Source organism: Anguilla anguilla, chromosome 2 (assembly GCF_013347855.1).
Source record: "Anguilla anguilla isolate fAngAng1 chromosome 2, fAngAng1.pri, whole genome shotgun sequence".
Classification (NCBI taxonomy): domain Eukaryota; kingdom Metazoa; phylum Chordata; class Actinopteri; order Anguilliformes; family Anguillidae; genus Anguilla; species Anguilla anguilla.
In genome coordinates, this window is record NC_049202.1 from 41,738,862 (window position 1) to 41,761,769 (window position 22,908).

Sequence of the window (22,908 nt, forward strand, 5' to 3'; positions counted from 1 at the left end):
ACTGAAACAAACTTTTCTTTTTATTAGAACCTTAGCAGTAAAATAAACAGAATTGATCACATAAACCTAGATTCTCTTTCGTTAGTGGCCAGCTTGTTACCCTCTTTCCAGCCAATTAGTAATTCCCAGCCCATTTGTATTCAGAAGGAGTGGCAACCTGTGTCAGGGATTGTCTGATGCCTGCCCATGAACTGTGTGAGGATGGCAAGCAGTCACACAGGAGGCCGACAACAGAAATAGGGTGAACAGTGAAATTTATTGTATTTAAAGTGCAAAAACCAACAAACTAAGTAATGACAACACTAAATAAGCAAATAAAAAAAAAAAGGCAATCACTTCCCTAACATTTCCTTTGGGAGAATTGAGTAGGCTCCCCACTCAATCCCAAGCTCTCTCAACTGATCCAAATGGATGAAATAGGTTAACCCCCCTCAGACCATACCATTCTTAGCATTAAAATCGATTAACTAAACATAAATCATAAAAAGTGCAATTTGCTATCCAATCTATAAAACATGAAAATACACAAACTCACACTCAACAAATATGCCTACCCCCCTACGAATACATCACAATTACATAGAACATTAAAACTGATTCCCCCTCTGCAATAAACCACTGTGAACTACACTACCCACAAGGCATACAACCACCATGATGAGTGCAACGCCCTCCTTTGCCCAAATGCTGCAGAAACGATTCACCGTGAGTATAAAGGCTAATTCATGGTCCAGACGTATCATTCACGGACCGGACTCCACTGGGGTCCGCGGTCAAAATGACGAAATAGCGGACCTCAGCGTACGTCCGCCTGGACATGTCCGCGTGAAGCTCAATTTTTGTGACCGTGCGTACCTAGCATACGCGTATCGGTGTCACACAAATCATGGCTCGGTATGAAACTGTTTCACATCGACATGCATTTCATGTGGCACCGGAAACACGTGGTGATGCGGAATATACAAAACAGACATGGAGTCAACATTTGAAGAGAGACTGGCTGAAGAGGTGAGAAGGCACCTATACGATTCATCCCAACAGGATTATAAAGATTTTCAGAAGAACAACAATTCATGGAGAGAAATAAGCACAACGCTGGGCAAGGACGAGGCCATGTTGTTTACAGTCTGTAACTTCCGGCAGAAAGGGAAAATGACGCGCAAAGATTGTGGGAAATGTAGGGCTTGGGTATGCGGTGGTACAACTGGACTATGAAAGGGCAAACGACTGCGGACTGTCCATCCGCACGGCGTATGTGCCCTGTACTTATAGACTATGTAAAAGCCTTTATTCATACTTTCCGCGTCCGCGTGTCCGCGAGGGTCCGCATAACGTAAATGTTGTCATCCGCCCATGTCCGCGTGGACCCCTATGCGGACGTCTGCGCGCAACCCAAAATTTGTGACCTCGCAGACTGTATGCATAGCAAGCGCGCCGACTGCGCATGCTCCAGATAACAAAATGGATGCTTGTTTTGAAGAGAGGTTGTGCAAGGAGATCCACCGTTACCCACATTTATATTGTCTATATGGGTATTCATGAAAATATTCTTTCACCACTCACCATTCTTTCATCATAGCAACAAGATAAACCCGTCAATAGCCCTAAGATATGCCAATATGGCAGTGAAAACGCTGCTCACTGAATAACGAAATAAACGAGACAAAGTTTTTAAAAATGATACCATGTCATTCTACAGTCAATATCTGGGACTAAATATTGAATAACTATACAACCTTCCCATTAGTTTTACGCGTAGAGATGTCCCTTTTGAGACTGAGTGGTCATATATTGTCTTGGACAATCCGGTTGTGAAATACACGCGCATATGTGATGCCTGGGTACCTTCCAAAATTGCTGTGCGTAATACCACACCTGTTGTTTACGGCGTTGTCACCCTTTTTAGTACAGTCTGTCTTGATTGACAATTCATGTATTCAGTAGGTGAGAGTATAAGCTTTCTAACGATGTATACCATGTCTAATTTTGCTTTTGGAATAGCGTTTTATAGGTCAGTGTAACCAAAAATTTTTTTATCATCGCATTCACTTACGCATTCACTCTGTGGTAATGGAACTGGAATGGAGTGTAGATCGGGAAGTGCTCATGCATGGAACGCCAGACCGATGCAGACCCTCAATTGTAGTATGAATGGAACCGCGTGCGCGTCTGCGCTACCGGTACAAGTCCGCAGCTGTCCGCGGACGCGGAACGCGGTAAGTATGTAGCAGCCTTAACCTGGATTTAACATAGCGTACTAGAGATACAAAGTAACGTGTGCACCCGTTAAAATGCATATAAACTGTTTGTAATGATTAAGATTAAAATGTAAGGTTTTGATGGATAACCTACTGACAATTCCCCATACAACTTTAACCAACAAACAAACATGAAACAGATGCGGTATGGCGTATTTAAAATATATACGCATGTAAAAAGACGCGCATAAGCGAGGCGTACTGCGAACTTTGGGGCGGAGAATTAAAAATCAAACAGCAAATTAGTTCTCTGTCACAAACTGTAAGTGCCTGCCTGCTGTAGTCTTTAGTAAAGCAGGTACCTGGCACATGCGCAGTAGTTTGGAGCTATATCTGCACTCGCTACAAGTAGAGAGCTGGTTGAGAGCTCATTTTATTCAGGAGGAGAGCTACTCTTCTACGTGTAAAAGTTCATTTTACGGTGGAATTCCTCTTTAAGGCAAATTATGATGAGATTTGCCAGCCATGGGGAAACTGTAAAAAGGCATAATTAAGATAGCATGCCACATACATGACACATGTAAACCGACTAATGCCTTAATGGGTTAAAAAAATTTAGTAAGTCTGAATTCACACTGGGCAAAGGAAACTGACAGTGCTAAGTGTAAATGAAAACCTATACTGATTCTAATATCCAATGTAGTTGAGTTAATGAATTAGCACTCACACCCTGAGAAAAAATGGCTCTAATACCTAAATTTCCAAACACTATATCAGAGGGAATTGATCCTGGGACTATTGATTGATGCAGGATTATTTATGGTGTGACTACATTTCGGAGGGGGAAAAGCTTGCCTAATAATAGGAGTGTTTCTTCTTCTGCTATTTCAGTGGGGAAAGCCTGTAAAAGCTGTTGCAACACCCCAAAATAGTAGGCAATTTGCTATGGCCTCCAAAATAAGGTTTGCTCACTCTTGAGTGATTGTTCAGAACTTGTTCCTGTTGAACTGTAGGGCCACTTGAGACACATCTTTTGACTACTACCAACTAAGATTCCTTATGGTGAATGTCGTGTGACATGTACACCACATCAACCTATTTTTCGAACATAAATTTCCCTCACAACTGTCTTGTCAGAATGAATCTTCTTGTTGAAAATCAAGCCTCAGAAAAATACATTAATTTCAACACAAAAATATAATAGTTAGGTTATTACACTTATTTAAATGTAAAACTGAACAACCTAAGTTTTAAAAACTAATGGTTTAATGCCATATTATTTGCACCTGTGCTTCCTCATTTCCTCCAAAAAAAAAAAAATACCATTTGATTTTCAAAAAATTTCCCAGCAGTTGTCTGCAGTCCAGTGCCAAACTTCCACACCTGAACAACACAAACACACAAGTGCATAAATAGGATGTACTGAATAATCTGTATTGCAGATGATGAGAAAAATTACCTGCAGGTGCATAATGTCAACATGTTGTCTGCTGGCTAGTCAGCTACTTCCACAGAGGAACAGCACAATCTCTGTAATCTCAAAGGACTACCAACAACTTACTGGAACTACTGCAACTACAGCTGCACTGCATTAGGATCTGTAAACATCCATTAATTAGTAGCTGGGTAATATATAGAGCCGATAACCTACTGGAAATTTCTACATAGAGAACAGGGAACTTGTGTGGTTTCCTGTATCACTGTAAGTGTAGCTTAGTAAATCTCAATACAAACTAAAGCATGACCCAGAAAGAGCAATTCAAACAAACTAATGTTTTTTTTCACAAAGCAATTAAAAAAATAGGAAGCACTACCGGAAGATTACCATTACCACCATTACCTAGACTAGAGTTTCCATTTAAGTTTACTTGGTCAATTTCAAAAGATTATACTTTTTTCTGATCTTTGTCATAGCTGATGTAGGAATACAAAAAGAATGTAATAAGAATGTAATGGTCAATTTTTCATCACTGCCGATTTGAAGATACTTTCAGACCCCATACCCACTGTACGTACTTTGCTATCTGACTTATCTTATACAAAATGAACAGAAAAATAAAACCAGCTGACAGATCATTCACCAGAAAGCATCTTATTGCAATAAACATCACATTTAGTGTTTACAGCATACAATAATTATGCACTGCTACACAGAGTCATTATACGCATTCAGTGCTCTCCTTGCAAGACATTTCAGATGTTATTTATATAATTGCAGAAACATAAAAACATTCCCCAGAGCAAAATAAAACCAAGGCAGGACTAAACTGAATTTTTACCCACCTTGCTAACCAAAAATACATGCTGAACGCAAAAGCAATAGCTTTCAACTAGAATTTTGCAAAAATGAATCATTTTGAATTGTAGATTCACAATCAGAAATTTTTTGTCCTAGGCTGAAAATATGCTTTTTAAGAATAAAATATTCAATATCTCCTTAAATGATTGCTTGAGGAATGTACATGAGAGAGTATAGGATAATGCTGACCCTACACTGGAGCACTTCTAGACAACTAAAGTCTGACACACTCTCACATTTAAAAACATTTATGGGTTTTTAGTCTTAGAGGTGCACACATCTTACGATTCTGCAAAGACTGCGAATCATGCAGCTTCACATTTATAAGACTCAAACAGGATTCTTTTGGAGATTTTTTTTTTACCTTCCGTTGTGCTGATGTCAGAAAAGACCTATTGGCTATTGGCAGTGTGGGATTATAATCACATCATTAACCATCACATATCTTTTGAGCCGAGACAAAAAACTTAAGGTAATATTAAACGTTTGATTTTGTCAGAACGGTCAAGACGAGAAAAAGACTGTCACAAATTAAGCCAGAACCATCTCAATACAATCTCACACTAATTGTGAGTCGGTAAGCCTGGCAAGATTTTACTACAACTGTGAAATCACTCAAAATATCACCAGGTGTAAGGCCAGTATAAGATATGTAACAACGGCCATGATTTCTAAAGTGATATTTCAACTCTGTACAGTATGACCAGCATTTTGCTCAAAAAACGAATCACGAATGTCCAAGACACCTAAAATGCAACTACTCTACTTCTAAATGGTCTATAGGACCCCCTTGAAAATGAGATGCTACATCTCAAGGAGCTATCCTTTAAATAAAATTCAAATTCAAATTAAATGAATGTCAAAATCCATACTGTAGTAGGTCCCAGAACATTACACATATGGGGTTCTATTTTCACAGTCAACATACAAGTGACCAACATGACTAGTGACTCATGACTGTGGCAAATTAAGGCATGTCCAACTCAATTTCAGTAATTTTAGGACTCATTGTTATTTAGCATGATTGCACAGTATGCACACAATGAAACAAAATCACATTCACAAAAACAAAAAATAATCAACAGCTTTGAAAGACATAAAATATATTTGAGAAAATATATTTTGATTGTTACAGGTCTGCAACTGGATTTTCCAGCAAGGAGGGTGGTTTGCCTGATATATACCAGCAGTTGTGTCTTTGCTCTGTTTTATGTGTTCAAACCCATCTGGCAGACTTGAGTCCCAAATTTGTCAACTTGACCCTTGCTTGGCTATATTACATAAATGACTTGACTTGAGTTAGACTTGGGTATTCCTGAATTGGACTAGATAAAGATGACTTGAAAATACTTCCTGTAATGTGCTCTAGGGGCCAGAATTCCAGTGTCCTGAGATTGCTCAATTCAGACATTCATTGGCCAGATCTGGCATCTGAGTGAAGGGGCTAATTGATGTTTTTCTTTCCTTGCTTAGCATTTAATAAAATTTGCTGAAAAATCAATCAATGTTTTTTTCTTTTGATAGCCATACTTTTCTTTACATGACATGATCATGTAACATCTTAAATCTATGGATCATCTTAACTTGTGGATAAATGCAGGCTCTTCATTCTACATGCATGGATTCATGAAGGCTAAGCTAGGTTATGTCTATATACATCTTTTGTGTGAAAATATGGCAAAATAATGCATGTGAAAAAGCACAGGAACTGAATTAAGCACTGTGATCCAAGCTGTATAGTTATACAGCTAACTGTGGGGTTAAGTTAAAAGTTATTCTTTGATTTTTACTCATATATTCGTTTGAATTATCTTACCAGGCATGAAGAAAGAGAATGCTACAATGTGGGACACGGATACTGAGACTTCCACTGTGGTCCTGAGGTAGATTGAAAATAAAATACAACAAAGACATTTTATTTGATTGTTTTTCCACTGTACTCTGTACAATCTATGTTAACTCATGTAAAGCTACTATAATGAGGCTACACATTTTAAGTTCAATGTGAAAACAATCAATAGTACTCTTATGATTTACACTGAAGCAGTACTATTTTCCATACAAATAAGCAATTAATAAATTATGAATAAACTAATGAACAATAATTACTCATAATACTAAAAAAGTAACAATAACGTTTTTCAAGAAATTTAAATTTCTTGATTCAAATTTTGTGGTCAATTTATCATATTAATTCAGGAAACCACAAGCTTACAAAGATGTCCTGTATCAGTCCCTTTTCAACAAATATATAATTTTCTGGCAAAAAAGTATAAGAAAATAAAATAAAAAAATAATTATTTGACATAAAACTTGCACAGTCCTTATAGACACACTCCCGACTGTGTCACCCATCCATATTTACAAAAATAGGTTTATTGCTAACCCTAGCCTTAACTAACCAGGTGAAGGTGAAAAATATTCCCTTTGTGCAGAACAATACTGCCAATTATGCTATTGCCTAAGCATGTTTGTGCTACTGTTGCCACTGAAGTAGGGCCCATGTATGGGTATGATCAGTTTGCCAAGCACAGCGTTGCATGGAGCTAGGCTTTAAGTGGTACTGACCATGCCACCCAAACATACAACCCAAAGTAAGTAAGCATAGTAAGATTCTAAAGTAAGCAGCTCAGTGCTTGGTTAGTGCTTTCTTCCAAAGAAACAAGGGTGCAGCTACTGATGTACCAACCCACAAAAGGGAACCCTTCTCTATGGACCAAACAGCAAATAGAAAGCCAGTACTGGGGATGTTATCCCAAGGTCTTGGCCCACAGTGGCAATTAAAACTGCCAGAGAACTCAGTACATATGGGTGTTTGCTCGTGCCCTTGACCAAAGCTAGCTCTGATTGATACTTCCACTCTAATCTTCTATCTATCTTCTTTAATTGGATAAATAAATAATTGTCTCCCCATCTCAGCAATGTGGAGAAGAGTCTGATGTAAAATAGCTGACCTGCATCGCCCATATGTGCAGCTGACACTGGTGGCTCAGGTAATTCATACCCAGCTCCATCTACTAGGGAAATACTTTGAAATCTTTGAGAAGAGATTTATTAAAGAAAGTTGTCAACATTATTAACCAAAGTAACAACTGAATCTATCTACAGAAAATTTTTGTATGCTCATATTATTCAAGGATAAACATGAGAGATACCAGTTTATCTAATTTATTTCCATGTTACAAGTTATTGGATAAACTCCCTGTTTCAATATATTTTTAGCATTTACATGCTCTTATCCAGAGTGACTTGTTCAGCCTACATTCTTTTACATTATAATCCATTAATACAGTTGGAGGGATTTCATCTGTGTTGGGGGGACATCTGTGTCCCATCATGCACCAGTGACCCCCTCTGATTAATCAGACCCCCACAGTATAACAGCACAAGCTACATATTAAATGTTCCCCTCCAACTTAATTATCTGTGCTTGCCTGGAGTGAAAAAAAACGGTGGTTTATGATCTCAAGTTTTGGAGGAGAGCTCATGCTTGTCTGTATTCTCCCAAATGGCTAGAAGAGGCTGCAGTGATGAGCACTTTAGATCATTTAAAATTTTAAGTGCTAGCAGTAAGCTCATGAAAGTATTCTTAAGAAGAGGCCATGTCTTGTAACCAGATTAGTCAGTGAATAATCTGTGATAGTATAAACTAGGAGGTCCTAGAACTTTCGCCTGAAAACAGGGAACCCAGAAAGTTTCTCAGTTTGGCACTAATGTTATAAAGAACATGTAACATTTCTTAATGAACTGATCCATCTGACTGCAACCCCACCCCACATATTAATCCATAGAAATATAATTGATATCACACTCAAATTCATATTTTTAAAATTGCCAACCCACATTCATTAATTAATAATGTGAAGACTGTTCCACTTTTTCTTGTTCAGTGGTGTAAATTTGATTCCAAAAGGGGGACACATTTTAAGGTACTAGAGATATGAATATGTGTGTCTTTTTGGATGTAAAATAAATACAATTTCTGATCCTAAAAGACCAATAGCTCCCTATTCAATCAAAATTCTTAGAAAAATGGTTTTACTTATTGATTAAACATTGAAGGTTGCTCATCCAGTTAAAACACTTCAGCACAGCTCAAATTGCACCAGCAGCTATACGTTCATTGCTGTCAATTCTCTGTATGTTTGGTCATAATGCCCTTTTAAAAATAACTACCATTTAATCATGTGTGCTATGTTTAATAATCTGTATGGCCGTGCTGTCGCCCTTGCTTTTGGAAACAATTCTATAGAGTGGTTTTTAACTGTATGTCAGGGTGGTGATTTTCAGCAGTGTTTTCCCACAGTATTTCCATCACTTGGACACATACTCTTGGTAGCTGGCTTGTCTCCCAGCTCTTTTATGTCATGCTTCCAAACATTCATGTCAACCACAACCCTGCTGTGTACAGTCACAACAACCTAGCAGCAGAACATCCTTGGGTAGTTCCAGTATATTAGTAATGTTGATTGGAGAAGGATAGGGTTTCTTCGGTGATCACTTTAGCTGCCATTCAGCCTTAGTAAGCTAACTTTAGGAAAGACAGAAATGTATAAATAGGCCTATATCCAGAAATGTAGGCCTAACAGCCATCCACATATAATCTAAGATTTAGAGAGGGCAACGAAAGATTTTATTTACTCAAAGCAACATAAATATTGTGATTAAAATATTAGTACAATATTAGTATGTATTGAGGACATACACTGTCCTTAGGTGGAGTTTTAATATGATACACTGACAATTTTTGAAACTTTAACCCTTTAAGTTTGTTTTATGGATGTGCACCAGCTGTTCCACTCTTACTTCACTCTAGCCTTCGCACAGGTGAAGTTGCCCTTGATATCAGCGTTGATAATCATTGTAATTATTTTAAAAATCACATCACATCAGCGGATCCCGACCACCTTCACCCTACAGCACTTGACAACATGGCTCTGCATTGTGTTTATGTGCTTTGTTTAGCAGCTAATGTTTTTATTTTTTAAAAGCCTAGCCTTTATCTTCAATGTTGCCTGCTTTGGATATCTGACTATTTCATTCAGCTCAATATATACATATACGACAAATACAACAACACTAGATGTCTCTCAGCATGTGTCAGGCACAAGGGGATCTTCAGACTTGTTCGCTAGCTGCACTGTCTATTTCATCTGAGACATGAAGGCTTCATATGTTGATCAAAGAGATAGTCATTACAGCAATCTCCCCAACTGAGCAGTTGTCTGGGTGCTACACAACACAATCCTTATGTGTATACATGCTGTGATTGGTCGGAGTAATGTGGGCATTAGAAAAAATATGTCTTAAAATGTCATTGGCTGTTCTAGTCTCATTTGAAATAAAACAATATGTGGATTTTTTTACCAAATCATGCCACAAGGATTGTCTCAAAAATCCACAAATAAATGCAAGCAACCAGTGACGCACAAATGTGAACCAGCTGCATTTATTTGTGATATAACCTGGAGAAGTTTCTGACATTGCTCCTAATTTGTATATTATTGCTTTAACTATGAAAATGTTTTGTGTTCAATAAATTTACCAAATGCATCTGCCTCACCTGACCTTTCTAAGAAAGCAATGTTATCTCAATTTACATTAAAACTTGTTCAAATCTCTTAGAAGCCTATGAAATTCTGAAATGGAGGGACCTGGACCTTACTAAGGCAATGCACTTCCAAATTTGACTATGATAGATGCAGACAGATAAACCGGCATACAGTCTGTTTGAATGCACAATTTGAGTTTTTCTCTGTGAATTTGTAGCCCTGAAGCTAACTAGCAATGCAAAAACGTATCAACCCAAATTAAATAATAGTGCATTAACACTGAATGCAAAAGGGGTTCTGACTGTCTCTGTGTACATCTATGCTCAATGGTAACAATTAATTGAGACTATGTCTTCCGGATATTGCATTGCTGTCTGTGTTGCTGAGGCCCTTCCATCTTCCAAAGAACTCCCCCAAATATTTGTTACCATTGTATACATACACCCCAAAGCAGATGCTAAATCAGATGCTGACACAATTCTTACAGAGACACAAAATATGCAATCAATCTCTCCCAATGATCCGGTCTTTATGCTGGAAAACTTGTAACCACTCAAATTTGAAGAAATCTAGCAGTTTTTCTCAATATGTAATGTAACTTGTTATACATGCTGCAACAAAACTTTAGATCACTGCTATGGGCTGATTAAGGGAGCATACAAGACTGTCATGGTCCATGTTGAGGAAGGAAATAGGTCCAGAAGAAGTTAAGGTCTTTACTGAGGTTAGTCTCTTCAGCCCTACAAGGATGATTTGAGTGCACGATGAGTACTCTCACAATATAGGTGAACTCACTGATGTTGTTTGCTGTTATTTTTCCCTTTGTAGTGACTCTGTAATCCCAAACAAAGTGATAAAAATCTCCCCAAATAACAAGCTTTGGGTACCTAAAGATCTAAAGGCTAATTCATAAAATGAGGCTAACGTTTAAGGATGTGGACGCAAGTAAACATAGGGAGACTAAAAAGCAACTGAGATCAGGCCAAACTGAAGAACAGCGAAAGATTGAGTTGGAGCTTACAAATAACGCAAGTGCTTTAGGGGTATCAGCTTGGATGGCACTGACTTGAAGAACTGGCAGATGAATTGAATGATTTTTATCTGAGATTCGATCACCCATATACATCTGACATTAATGAGTTATGAGAGAAGACAAAAGCTGGTCCCTCATTTCTTTTTAATATCAATAGTATTAAAAACATTTTGCAGCATCAACATCATCAGGAAGAGTCCTGGGTCTGACAACATTTGTGGCCAGGTTTGCAAGATATGTGCTGTACAACTTTCTCGTGTCTTGTGTTCCATTTTTATGTTATCTCTCCAACTACAGAGGGTTCCAGAATATGGAAACATTCTACAACTAGCCCTGGAGCCAAGAACAATACTCTCATGGTGTTAAATGATTTTATGAAAACATTTAAGAAACAAATTATAAGGGAAGTCTTGCGGCAGGTGGAGGACATGCTAGATCCCCTGAAATTTGCTTACTGGTCCAGGAGCATAGAAGATGTTACCTAAGTCTTAGAAGTCTTAGGTTGGATTTTAGACTTCTTAACTGACAGATCTCTGTTGGTGAGGCAGGTCAGAGCACCATTGGTCATAAGGCGGAATTCTTCAATGCCCACTGGAAATTTCTTCAGCATGCATTCATTCACAATATATGGAATGATCTGACCTTGGTTGCCACAATCACATTCTGAGTTGTCCTGGAGCTACCACTTGAAGACATGGTGTGCAGTCCTGGCATGTAGGCTGTGGATCCTCTTGAGGGCAATCCACTTTCAAATGTCAAGGTTGAGTCCTGGAGCCATCAAGGTAGGATCTTGCACATGCTTCTTGGCAAAAGCCAGGTTTTCCCAGAGATTGCACCAAGCCACCTTTGGATCAAATTCTGCTTCATTCAAAGTATCTACAGTGACCCAGAAGGATTTTCCTGATTTCCCAGGATAGGCAGATTCTCTTGTAGGGATGGGTAATGAATTGATCGATTACTTGTCACATACTTGTGCGTGCCTACATGACCTTTATAATTAAGGCTGGCTATGCATGTATAACTGTGTTTGAACTTGGCTCCACTTATTAATTTATCAAACAGTATGTAAAAATGAAGAAACATTAAAATAGAGCATATTTCTTCATCTAATATGAACAGGATAAAGCAAATCAATTTTGAAATGCATGTTTTGATTGCAACCATGCTGTTTTTTGGTAAGCTGTTTTATAAGCGGGATAATGTCTGAGGGGCTGAGCATTACACAGTTTGAATGCACAGAGGGAAATTGCCAAAGGCAAATGTATAAACTCCGTCAAGTCAATTGTAATGAAAACTTTCATTTCAAAATATGCAATGGAAATATTACTAAAGTATTCCAGCAAATATCCTATACCCAGTACCACTTATAGCAACCATCATCTTTCTAGTACCTCAATCAGGTTACCTAATGTTAAAATCCAGTTTGGTTTTTAGTCAAAATGGTCTCACAGTATGCTTGGATATCTAGCCAGCCAACTACTGCATTATATAAAAAATATTAAAATATAAATATAGCCAAGCTATAGCTAGACTAGCTATTCTCTACACAGTCATTTGTGGACATCAAGCTAACACTGTTGCGAGGATGATATTGTAAGTACAGGCTTGCTTACAAATTTCCACTTTATTTATCGAGTTAGTGATGCACATTAATTTAGAATGGTGACAGAACTTTTGCATATGATGCTTTCATATGCTGCTAGTTGTGTACTTGGATTTGTCAATCAACACATTAAATGCAATGTAGGGATGTTAACAATTTATTGTTGATCGATTAATTATTCTTCATTACACATTCATGTGGATCAAGCTATTTTGGGTAACCTAACATTGCACCCCTCTTTTGGAGAAAATGTAGAGATTAAACTAGTCCATCGGATGGAGATGTATATTTTAACCTACTGAGAGACTTGGACATCTACATTTGGGTACTGATGCAGATACAGTCAGTAATGCGTCCTAGGCAGAGTCAGCAAGAGGGAAAACAATCCCACGTCGATCGCTGTTCTTAAGAGGGACCCATTAAAAATCAAGCTATATATCATTGCTATTTCACTTTAATATCAGCAAACTTAACTGTAATTTAAATATGCTATATTTATAATATTTAAATTGATCTCTTATTTAATTTTAATATCACAATAATATTGAGAGTATTCTCTCTCCACAATTCTGGAGGATAAGAGTAGAGTACGTACAATTGTTGGGGGGGGGGGGGGGGGTTAAAAGGGAAAGCAAATTCAGTGCTAGTCAAAACTAGTTACAACTACACAGATTACACAAACCAATCAGATTACATGATATTTTGCTCAGCCAGCCTCACACAACTATAACTAATTTTTAATATGATTTACAGACATAGAGTCAAGTCTAGTCCTGTTTAGAAGGGCGCAAGACTAATGGTGTACGGACGTCCCGGGGACGAAAAAAAATATGTGTTCGGGAGGATCAGAAACCATCCCCAGGACACCTTTCGTATGACAGGGGGAAAGTTTTCTTTTTTTTTTTTTTTTTTGTTTCTTTTATCCTCATTTGTCACATTACTCAGATTGAGCCAACTGAGCACCCAGCCACTTTCTCTAGTTGACGCTGGCTGACACTGGCAGACAGTATGTGAAAGAGGTGCAAAAATAATATGTCAACAAATCTAATTCCCGCAGTGCCGGCCATTGCGGCCAACCTTCCTCGTACAATAATCATTACTAGCTCAATGCAACGTGTCCCACTATCTGAAGAAAACAGGTATACAGGGGTGTTATTTCAGGAAAAACTTGGAGATGACAAAAAATTGCACAATCAGTTTTTGGTTGCAGAACAGACAACATGTCTATAACAGTGTTTAAGAGACCAGTTATATATCCAAACTCATTCTTATATTCCCAATGTTATATTGACAAGGGGAGTTCACATGAAAATAGTAACTCTAAACATGGTATGAAGCAATAACAAGATGTCCAGTAATACTTGCTGAACATAAACTAAACTGGATGTACTGCAGGATGCTACGTGTGGAACGACGCATAGCTACAGCGTTGAGCAACATAAGCTACCGTAGCCACCGAGTCCGCTAAACATGATTTTAGCCTTTTATTCCCCCTGAAGTCACTTGAAAGAAATAAGAAGTCGAGGGTTGCGGTTTTGGGCAAGGACACTAGCTTTTTTATTAATTCTATTATTAATTTAGGTATTCAACCCCCAGCGCCGGTCTGCAATCATGAAACCCAACCATCGAATCGTAAATCCTGTAGTCGATTGTTTATCGTACCTAATCGTTAGCTGAGTGTATCTTTATGTCCTAATTGAACAGTGATATTCAGACAGTCAGCTGTTTCTAAATCTGACATTTAGCATACTAACAAAAAAACTGACAGTAGTATTCTGCAAATTAGCATAGCCTATTATAGCAATGCAAGCAACAGCCTCATAGCTAGGAATACTGGTTGCCAAGGTACTTTTGACTACAAATTCTATTTTTAGTTACAGCTGTCCTATAGTGCCACCAATAATGTTTTGGACAAAGACATATCTTTTTCTTGATTTGGTTCTGTTCTTCACAATTTTAGATTTGTAATCAAACAATTCACATGGGGTTAAAGTGCAAATTCTCAGATTTTACTATAGGGTATTTTTAAGGCATTTTGGTTTCACCATGTAGAAATTATAGCACTTTTTATACATCCATCCCAATTTCAACTTTTCAAATTTCGGGCAGTCCACACTCAGTCTGGAGCTGTGCAGTATAGACATATTTTCAGCTTCTCTCTTCACCTATACTTGTTGCCAATTTTCCTCCTGTTTTCTTTTCCCCTTCCTGTTCTTCATATTATTAACCCTTCCATGCTTGTTGAATTTGTGGAACATTTTATAAAAGCATGAAGTTCATGGCTTCTTAACATTCAATTCATTCACTAACCTCTGGAGGAATTTTTCTTAAATCTATTTTAATATTTGCAACTGCAGTGCCATCTGAATCCAGTATAGCTGTGAATTTAGTAGGACTTAATAGGACAATATTAATAGCTAGCCAGCTATAGCTATTCACCTTGTAAAATCACACACTGCCTCTACTCCAAGCTTTTTAAGCAATTTAACCATTACCCCACTACTTCTTCGTTTTTGAAACTTTAAACAAATCTTTTCCACTTTTGATAACGATGCCTGTCTATCTGACTGTCATACCAATTGGTTTCCCATTTAAATACACTGGCTAGTGTACCACATCTACAATCTACACATGTATAATTCCCAGAAATACAGTCTTAATTGAATCTTTAAATAATCAGAATCTCTTCAGCCAAAATAAATTCTGAGGTTTTTTCATTGTTGCTTAAAGCTTCTTAATGCTGCAGATATGCATTTCTTCAGTTTAAAAAGGATGCCATCTTGCCCCTGACAAAGGCAGTAGTATTGTTCTTCTCCCTCACTACATCTTTTGATACCACTTTTACTTATTTCCAGTCAAAAATTACCTCTTCACCATAAATTTATTAGAAAATGCTATCATTATACAACCCCCACTTTATCACCTGTTTGACCTTGGTTTCTACCGAGCATTGCAAATACCACTGACAGTAGACACGGCATGAATCAACTTCAGATTCCGATGCCAATATTGACATTTCAAGAAGCTTCTTATTCAGGTACAGTGCAATGCACTGAAAATTAGCCTTCCCTGATAGGCAAGCCTTATGTTCCCATGAGACTGGGGTCACAGGAAAGACTGCTTTTGACTGCAATGTTCTGCATGGTCTTGGTTTACACTTACAAATCATTCACATGTGCAGGCAACACAGCTAAGTGAATCCTGATTATGCTTGATCAAAACATTTCCTCACAACACCACAATACACCTGTGTTTTCGTCGACCTGACTATGTAAAATATTATACATAGTCACAGTGTATTTAACTTGCACACTGCAGTCAACTCATGCACGTTCCTTGTGGTGAAATGACATTCATTGCCATTTTTCAGGGTTTGTAATCAGAAGCTAAACCGTGTCTCAAATGACCCATGTTGTTTGCACTGTGAAAGATCACTGTGCTATTCTTACTATTCTTTGCCTCCACATCTCAAGTTAAGTGCTGCACAACTTTCTAACCCCTTAACTATCTATGTCAAGTGGAAATAATCTATGTCAAAAAGGGCCAAATCTACTCCTGGGGAAATTTGAAACAACAGTGTAAAGACATGTTTCTAACTATATAAGGCATTTTATCTGAGATGGGTATGAAAATAATGAAATTGAGAAATCTCCTTCAATCGATTCAAAACCTCAGCATTGCCGTTAAAAAGCTTCCATTTCAAATGGATAATATAATCACAATTTGGCTCATGTAGGCAAGGCCTGCAAGCTGAATGCTTAGAGAAAAAATGCAAATTTAGGTTAGATTTAATTTATTCATGAAAGCGATTATTTTTTACTTATTTTGCTGATGCACACATCCGCACAAACTTGTCAACAAGACGATGAAACTCACATGTTCACACTACTGCCCACATAAATCTACACAGATGCTACCAAAAGACACTGCAACATAAACAGACTTGTCATATTGCAATATACCCTCTTCTCAATAAGTCACCCATGCATACACCACAGATGCATCACTCTCATTCCCCCCACTAAGGCAACAGTATTTCAAAGCATTTTCCCACCTCATTCCTACAGTGGATGTGTAACTGGAATTTGAATTCAATTTGGTGTTTTCATAGAAGCCATCATGTGTACATATACAGCCGGGTGACAAATTAAAGGAAAAACCAACATAAAGTGTCTTAGTAAGGTTATGGGCCACCATGGGCCACCAGAATAGCTTCAGTGTGCCTTGGCCTAGATTCTGCAAGTCTCTGGAACTCTACTGGAAGGACAGAACACCATCTTCCAAAAAGATATTCCCTCATTTGGTATTTTGACAATGGCGGTGGAGAGTGCTGTCTAAGGCTGGATTCAACCAGATCAGCTTGCTGCAGGGTTGTGCGGCAAAAACGGCTGTCTTCCCATTCATTTGAATGGGGGTAGTGCGTTTAGGCTGCGGCAGTGGTTGACCGCATGGGGTGCCGAAAAAAAACGCAGCGGCCTGCGGCAAGAAAGTTGAACCCGATTCAACTTTTGCCAGAACACAACCCGACGTCACACTGCAGTGGCCAATCGTGTAAGTTGTTTAAATTACCATGTAGCAGTCCGCTGTTTACCGAGCAACTGTCAGATGAATTACTGATGCGATTCATTTCCTAAGATTTGCTTTTATTATCATCATCGTGATTTGACAGTACCTGGTAATGGGACGAGTACCGAAACAATAATTACTAGCCAAATATCAACTCCGAACGTCAGAATTAAACTGTATAAAAGATTCGCTATTTAGCAGTTCTTGCATGTTAGTTTATTGTACCTAGCACTATGGAGTTCATGGACCAAACGATGATACTCTCCCAGTTGTGTCCTCGCTTGGTTTATTTCGTGTACCCAGCTTCGACGTCTGCGTCTGCCTGGCAGTCTACACTGCAAAATAATGATAGCAAGAAGCTTCCTTCGGTTTGCGTTTTTGTCCATTTTTTTTTTTTGAGTTAGCGGACAGGAAATGAAGGGGGGGGGAGTTAAAGTTCACAACATGACGTCACACAAATGGGCCATGTAGTGACACGCCCACATCACCGCACAACCCTGCGGCAAGGTGCCGCACTGCCTGATTTGGTGTGAATGCAGCCTAACACGTCAGTCCAAAATCTCCCATAGGTGTTCAGCTGGGTTGAGATCGGGTGACTGCGAAGACCATAGCATATGCTTCACATCATTTTCAAACTCAACGAACCATTCAGTGACCCCTCATGCCCTGAGGATGGGGGCATTGTCATCCTGAAAGAGACCACTCCCATCAGGATATAAATGTGTTAAATGTTTAGAATAAAGGTGATCACTCAGAATAACTTGGTATTGATTTACAGTGACCCTTCCATCTAAGAGGACAAGTGGACCCAAACCATGCCAGGAAAATTCCCCCCACAGCATAGCAGAGCCACAGGACCCCCTCACTGTAGTGGTCAAGCATTCAGGCCTGTACTGTTCTCTTGGTATACGCCACACATGCACTCACCCACTTGTCGAGACTTTGGTGAAGGATGACTCATCTAACCCATATCACTTTTTCCACATCTCTGTAAACCATTGCCTAAGGTTTTTGCACCATTGAACTCTCAGATGAGAAATCTGTCTTTTAATGAGGTGTATGCACTGCAATCCAACTATAATAGCCCTCTCTATGTAGTTGTCGACAGACTGTTCTTGCTGACACATTCTGATCACGTCCTGCATTGACATTCTCAGTCACCTGAGGAAGAGTTGCTCTTCTGTTTTTCCTTATATATGCACGAGCATCAGTCATCAAATGTGCGCTTTTGACCACAATGTCCGCCCCTATTTACTGATGTCTTTCCCATTGATCTATAGGCACATGCCACTTTAGTCACTGTTTCTATTGAAACATTAGTCAGCTGAGCAGTCTTTGTTAATGAAGCTCCTGCCATCTGTGCCCCAAAAAGTAACCCTCGTTCAAAGTCACAAAGTCTTTTACTCTTGCCATCTTGATCCAAAATCATGGTCAAGTGCACCTGATCAGCATTTTTATACATGCCACAGAGCATTATAGGATGGTAATTGCTTAATTGTATCATGCAGTACACCTGTATGGAAGCAGCTGCATTCGTTATGTTTCTCCACTCATTTATTCAGATTTTTCCTTTAACACCCATCTTTATTTTCAGTGTGTTTTTCCTGACTAGGCTTAAGTTAGTTGATTTTAACAATTCTGGCTAAAACCCTTGCTCAAGAACTACAAACACAGTCACAACATTCACTACATGGCCAAAAGTATGTGGACACCTGACATCCAACATTTAATCCAAAATTATGGTCATTAATATACAGTTGGTCCACCCTTTGCTACTATAACAACCTCTTCTGGAAGGATTTATGCTAGATGTTGGAGCATTTGTGCAGGGATTTGCTTCCATTCAGCCAGAAGAGCATTAGTGTGGATGGGCACTGATTGGGTGATCAGGCCTGGCTTCCAGTTGGCTTTCCAACTGATCCCAAAGGTGTTGGTTGGGGTTGAGGTCAGGCCTCTGTGCAGGCCAGTCAAGTTCTTCTACACCGATCTCAACAAAACTATTTATATATGGACCTCGCTGTGTGCCCAGGGGGACTGTCATGCTGAAACAGAAAAGGGCCTTCCCCAAACTGTTGCCACAATTTTGCAAGCACAGATTCATCCAGAATGTCAGTGAACAAAATGTTCCTTCACAGGAACTAAGGGGCTTATCCCAAACCATGAAAAACAGTCTCAGATCAAGGGGTGTTCAGATACTTTTGGTCATATAGTGTACAATACCAAAAACCTTTCTTGGATAACCTAAAATCTCCCTCAATCCCTATATTCCTTGATAGACCTAGATCACAGTGCATGCACTACAACAGTTATGTGCTTGAGTTTCTTTTTTTTCTTTTTTTTTTGCTGTAGTTGTGAATGGATTTGGTGCAGGAATGAAAGTCAAAATGAAATATTACCTTGCTTGATATATGGCATTAGTGTGAGATTTAAAAAAAGAAAAACTGGTGAAAGTGTGACCTACAGTATGCAAATTGTTAATGAAACACCCCCTTCAGACTGGTTGGAGCTAACTAGCTAGGCACCATGAAAATGTTAAATTTAAGTTAATTAAACAAAATCAAAGGTTTATTTAAATCAAGCAGGCTAGCTATCAGCTAATTTATCATAGCGTTAGCATAAAAGATTTTTCAAAAATTGCATATGCCTCCTGTTTTCTGAAAGAAAACTTCCCAGGGAGTGAAATCTTGTCATTCACTTCACTTTGTCACCACTCCTCATCTTTATACCTCATCCTTACACCTCCTGTATCATCATATCACCTCATTTCACCTCTTTTATGTACCACCAATCCAGATGCCTTTAATCTCTTGAAATGACAGGGCTGTATATTACTTCCTCTCAAATCCCTGTAAACTGCTTCCATTTCTCCATTACCTTTGGCTAATTGTCATACTATCCCCTTCTACCAAATTTTTTCTCTAACAAGTCGAGCCCTCACTCACAGTTTTTTTACTATACAAATATTCATTCATTTGCACCAAACACAAACATACACAAACAACCACACACTAATTATGTTAAAACAGACAAAACTATCCATTTAGACAACATTCATACAGTGCCTTTCCATGATTATCCAACGGAAGATCATCTTTTAATGCTTAGTGCGTTGCTACTGCTTAACTAATGCAAATAAATGATGTCCCTATACACTACACCAGTCTTTTAAAACTCCAGGGTCCCATGAATACATGTTTTAATCCCACATCTTCTGTCTTTTTACTATAGGTTGTATTCACTCTAACCGCAATATCTTGCATCATTGAAAAGCATTTAAATTATTCAAGTAAATAGTGCATGTTTCCAGTTATTTACATTGCATTTTACATTAATTACAAAAACCAGAATATACTGAGAAGTTAAAACATTCTGTAAATACAACACTAAAATCTAAAGACAGGGTGCATTGCAACTGACCACTCACAAAAGTGTTGCACCCCCCCTCCACCTTAGTTAATGTTACCAAGTCAGTCAAGATTTCACCAAAGATTCTACCACTACTACTACAATTTCTCTCAATAACAATCTGCCAGAAATAATAAACCAAACTACTCTGATACTGGACTTATTCAAAAGATGGACTTGTTAAAATTCCATTACATTTTAACCAGTCCATCTAGTTTACCGTGAATGGTTTGCTAGGTTTTTCAACAGGGATGTTTTATAGGTGTGTCATAGGGCAGGAATGTTGGCCCTGCGAGGAAGATGGGACTGACTGTAACATTTTTAAGGACTTAAATATTTAATTGGCTACACTACAAAGGTGCACACAATCACTCTCAGTTGTAATACCAGCAATGTTCTGAATCTGGATATTCAGTTCTGCCCTATTTCTGTTTTAAAATGTCTGCATAACATTTTGGTGCCTTGAATATACGCTTATTTTCCTGAAGGCAGCAACCGGGTCTGCAATGTGTTGTCCACCTGTAGATATACGTGATTTTCAAGTATCAGCATTAACAGATAAGGGGAGACTACAAAAGCCCTAAATTAGCACCCCGAGATAGCTAAATGAGAGAAATCTCACTGGTAGATGGGTATCTAGGAGCATACATGTTCCTACACAGCTAACTAAGGCAGATAAATATCACTTATTTAACCTAGCTTTGAACTGTAACTAGATAGCTGTAACATCACACCTAGTAACACTTTACATATTTTTCCTAGTACGCATAAAAACATCCTTAGGTTAACTTCTCCCAAGTCAGGTTGACACATACCCGGGGGTCTGTGTGAATTGTAAAAACTTCAAGGACTGTCCAACTGGTCACTATGACAATGAGTAGGCTGATTGGGAATTGCCGGCTAGCTATCAAACATTTTGTGCAATCAAAATCATACATTCCTAAAAGTTATTTTATATAATAAAGAAAACAAATACTCTGATATTAAGCTTATTTTATTAATTTGAGATTTTACTTTTTTTCTCTCCTGAAAGCAGCACAGTCCTTATACTGACCATGCCAGTGGCATTTGGTTTTGGTTATTTAGATACTATATTTATCTTCACTGTAAATTAACATGGAACTTACATTTTTAAAAATCAGCAGAGGGACCATTCAGGCCATTCGGATGTGAACTTGAAGTGAATATCCATGCAGCACAGATGGGTTGTGTCAGACCTCCAGCACTCCTACTTAGAATTTACATATGTCACATCAAAATAAATTTTATAATTTGTCTTCTTATGTTTTTGAAACATGTAAGAATATATTTATCTTGTGGCTTAATGGAAACTTTGAATGCAAGAAAAAACTAACTGGGTCATGAGACACTGCTCAATATCAAACAACTGTTGTTAAGGTTGCTATGTACTGATTGGTTAAATTCTCTGTCAGTCACAGTATCAAAGAACATTTGTGAATTGTCAGTGCTTTCAAAGCAGCAAAGTAAAGGTAAAGTATTTTCTTTTTGAACATGTCACTGAAAGCTTTTTCTCATCTTATTGTGGCTTGCAATCTCCTTTTCACTCTCAGGAAGCTTAGCAGAACCCCATGTTAACAGCAAATATGATGGAAGCTGATCAACAATAGTAGCACCATAATTTATCCTGAACTGGCTCTATAAAATAGAAAATGGCTTCCATTATAAATGGACCGCTGAATGAAAATCATAATCTTTTAAGTTATTCCAGTTATGCTGCAAATCTATTCATGGTTCCCCCAAAGCAAACCATGATGTAGCATGAGCATCCCAATGCAGGTTGTGCTCTTCAGGCCTCTTATGTTACGCAAGACTTGGCCTGATAGCAACATGTACCTATGTCTATGAGAAGCCATCTATTGACCATGAATGCATTGTAATACACCAGATATGGCTCTCTGAAACTTACCCCTACTCTGACAAGCTGTGGGATGTTTTGGTATTTGTAATTATTTGGACTATTTGGAGTTAACAATGCACATTTAGAAACTATACTGGCCGGTAGGTATTGCAGAATCCATTCCTGCCACTGTGTAACAAAGCAGTGTGTAGAGCAGTGGTGTCAAACTCGTGCCATGGAGGGCCGTGTGTATGCAGGTTTTCATTCCAACCAATTAATGCTGCCTTAATTGAGTCCAATTACTCATTCAGCCATATGCGTTTAACTGCATTGAAGCACAGAATATAAGAAAATTTTTATTTAGACAATGCGGGTCACCATAGACGTCGGGTCA

The 22,908-nt window shown here is 38.3% G+C and overlaps 1 protein-coding gene across 8 annotated transcripts in view; it reads right to left on the reverse strand.

Annotated features, from left to right (window-relative positions):
• LOC118221690 (leucine-rich repeat-containing protein 4B-like) overlaps positions 1-22,908 on the reverse strand; it is a 68,330-nt gene that overhangs the window by 35,372 nt on the left and 10,050 nt on the right. For 2 of the 8 annotated variants that reach the window (XM_035406980.1, XM_035406981.1), the window contains exon 2: positions 6,314-6,375. The exons of the other annotated variants lie outside the window; for them this stretch is intronic. The gene's annotated coding sequence lies outside the window, so the exon portion shown is untranslated. The remainder of the gene's footprint in view (positions 1-6,313; positions 6,376-22,908) is intronic. 8 annotated transcript variants of the gene reach the window in all.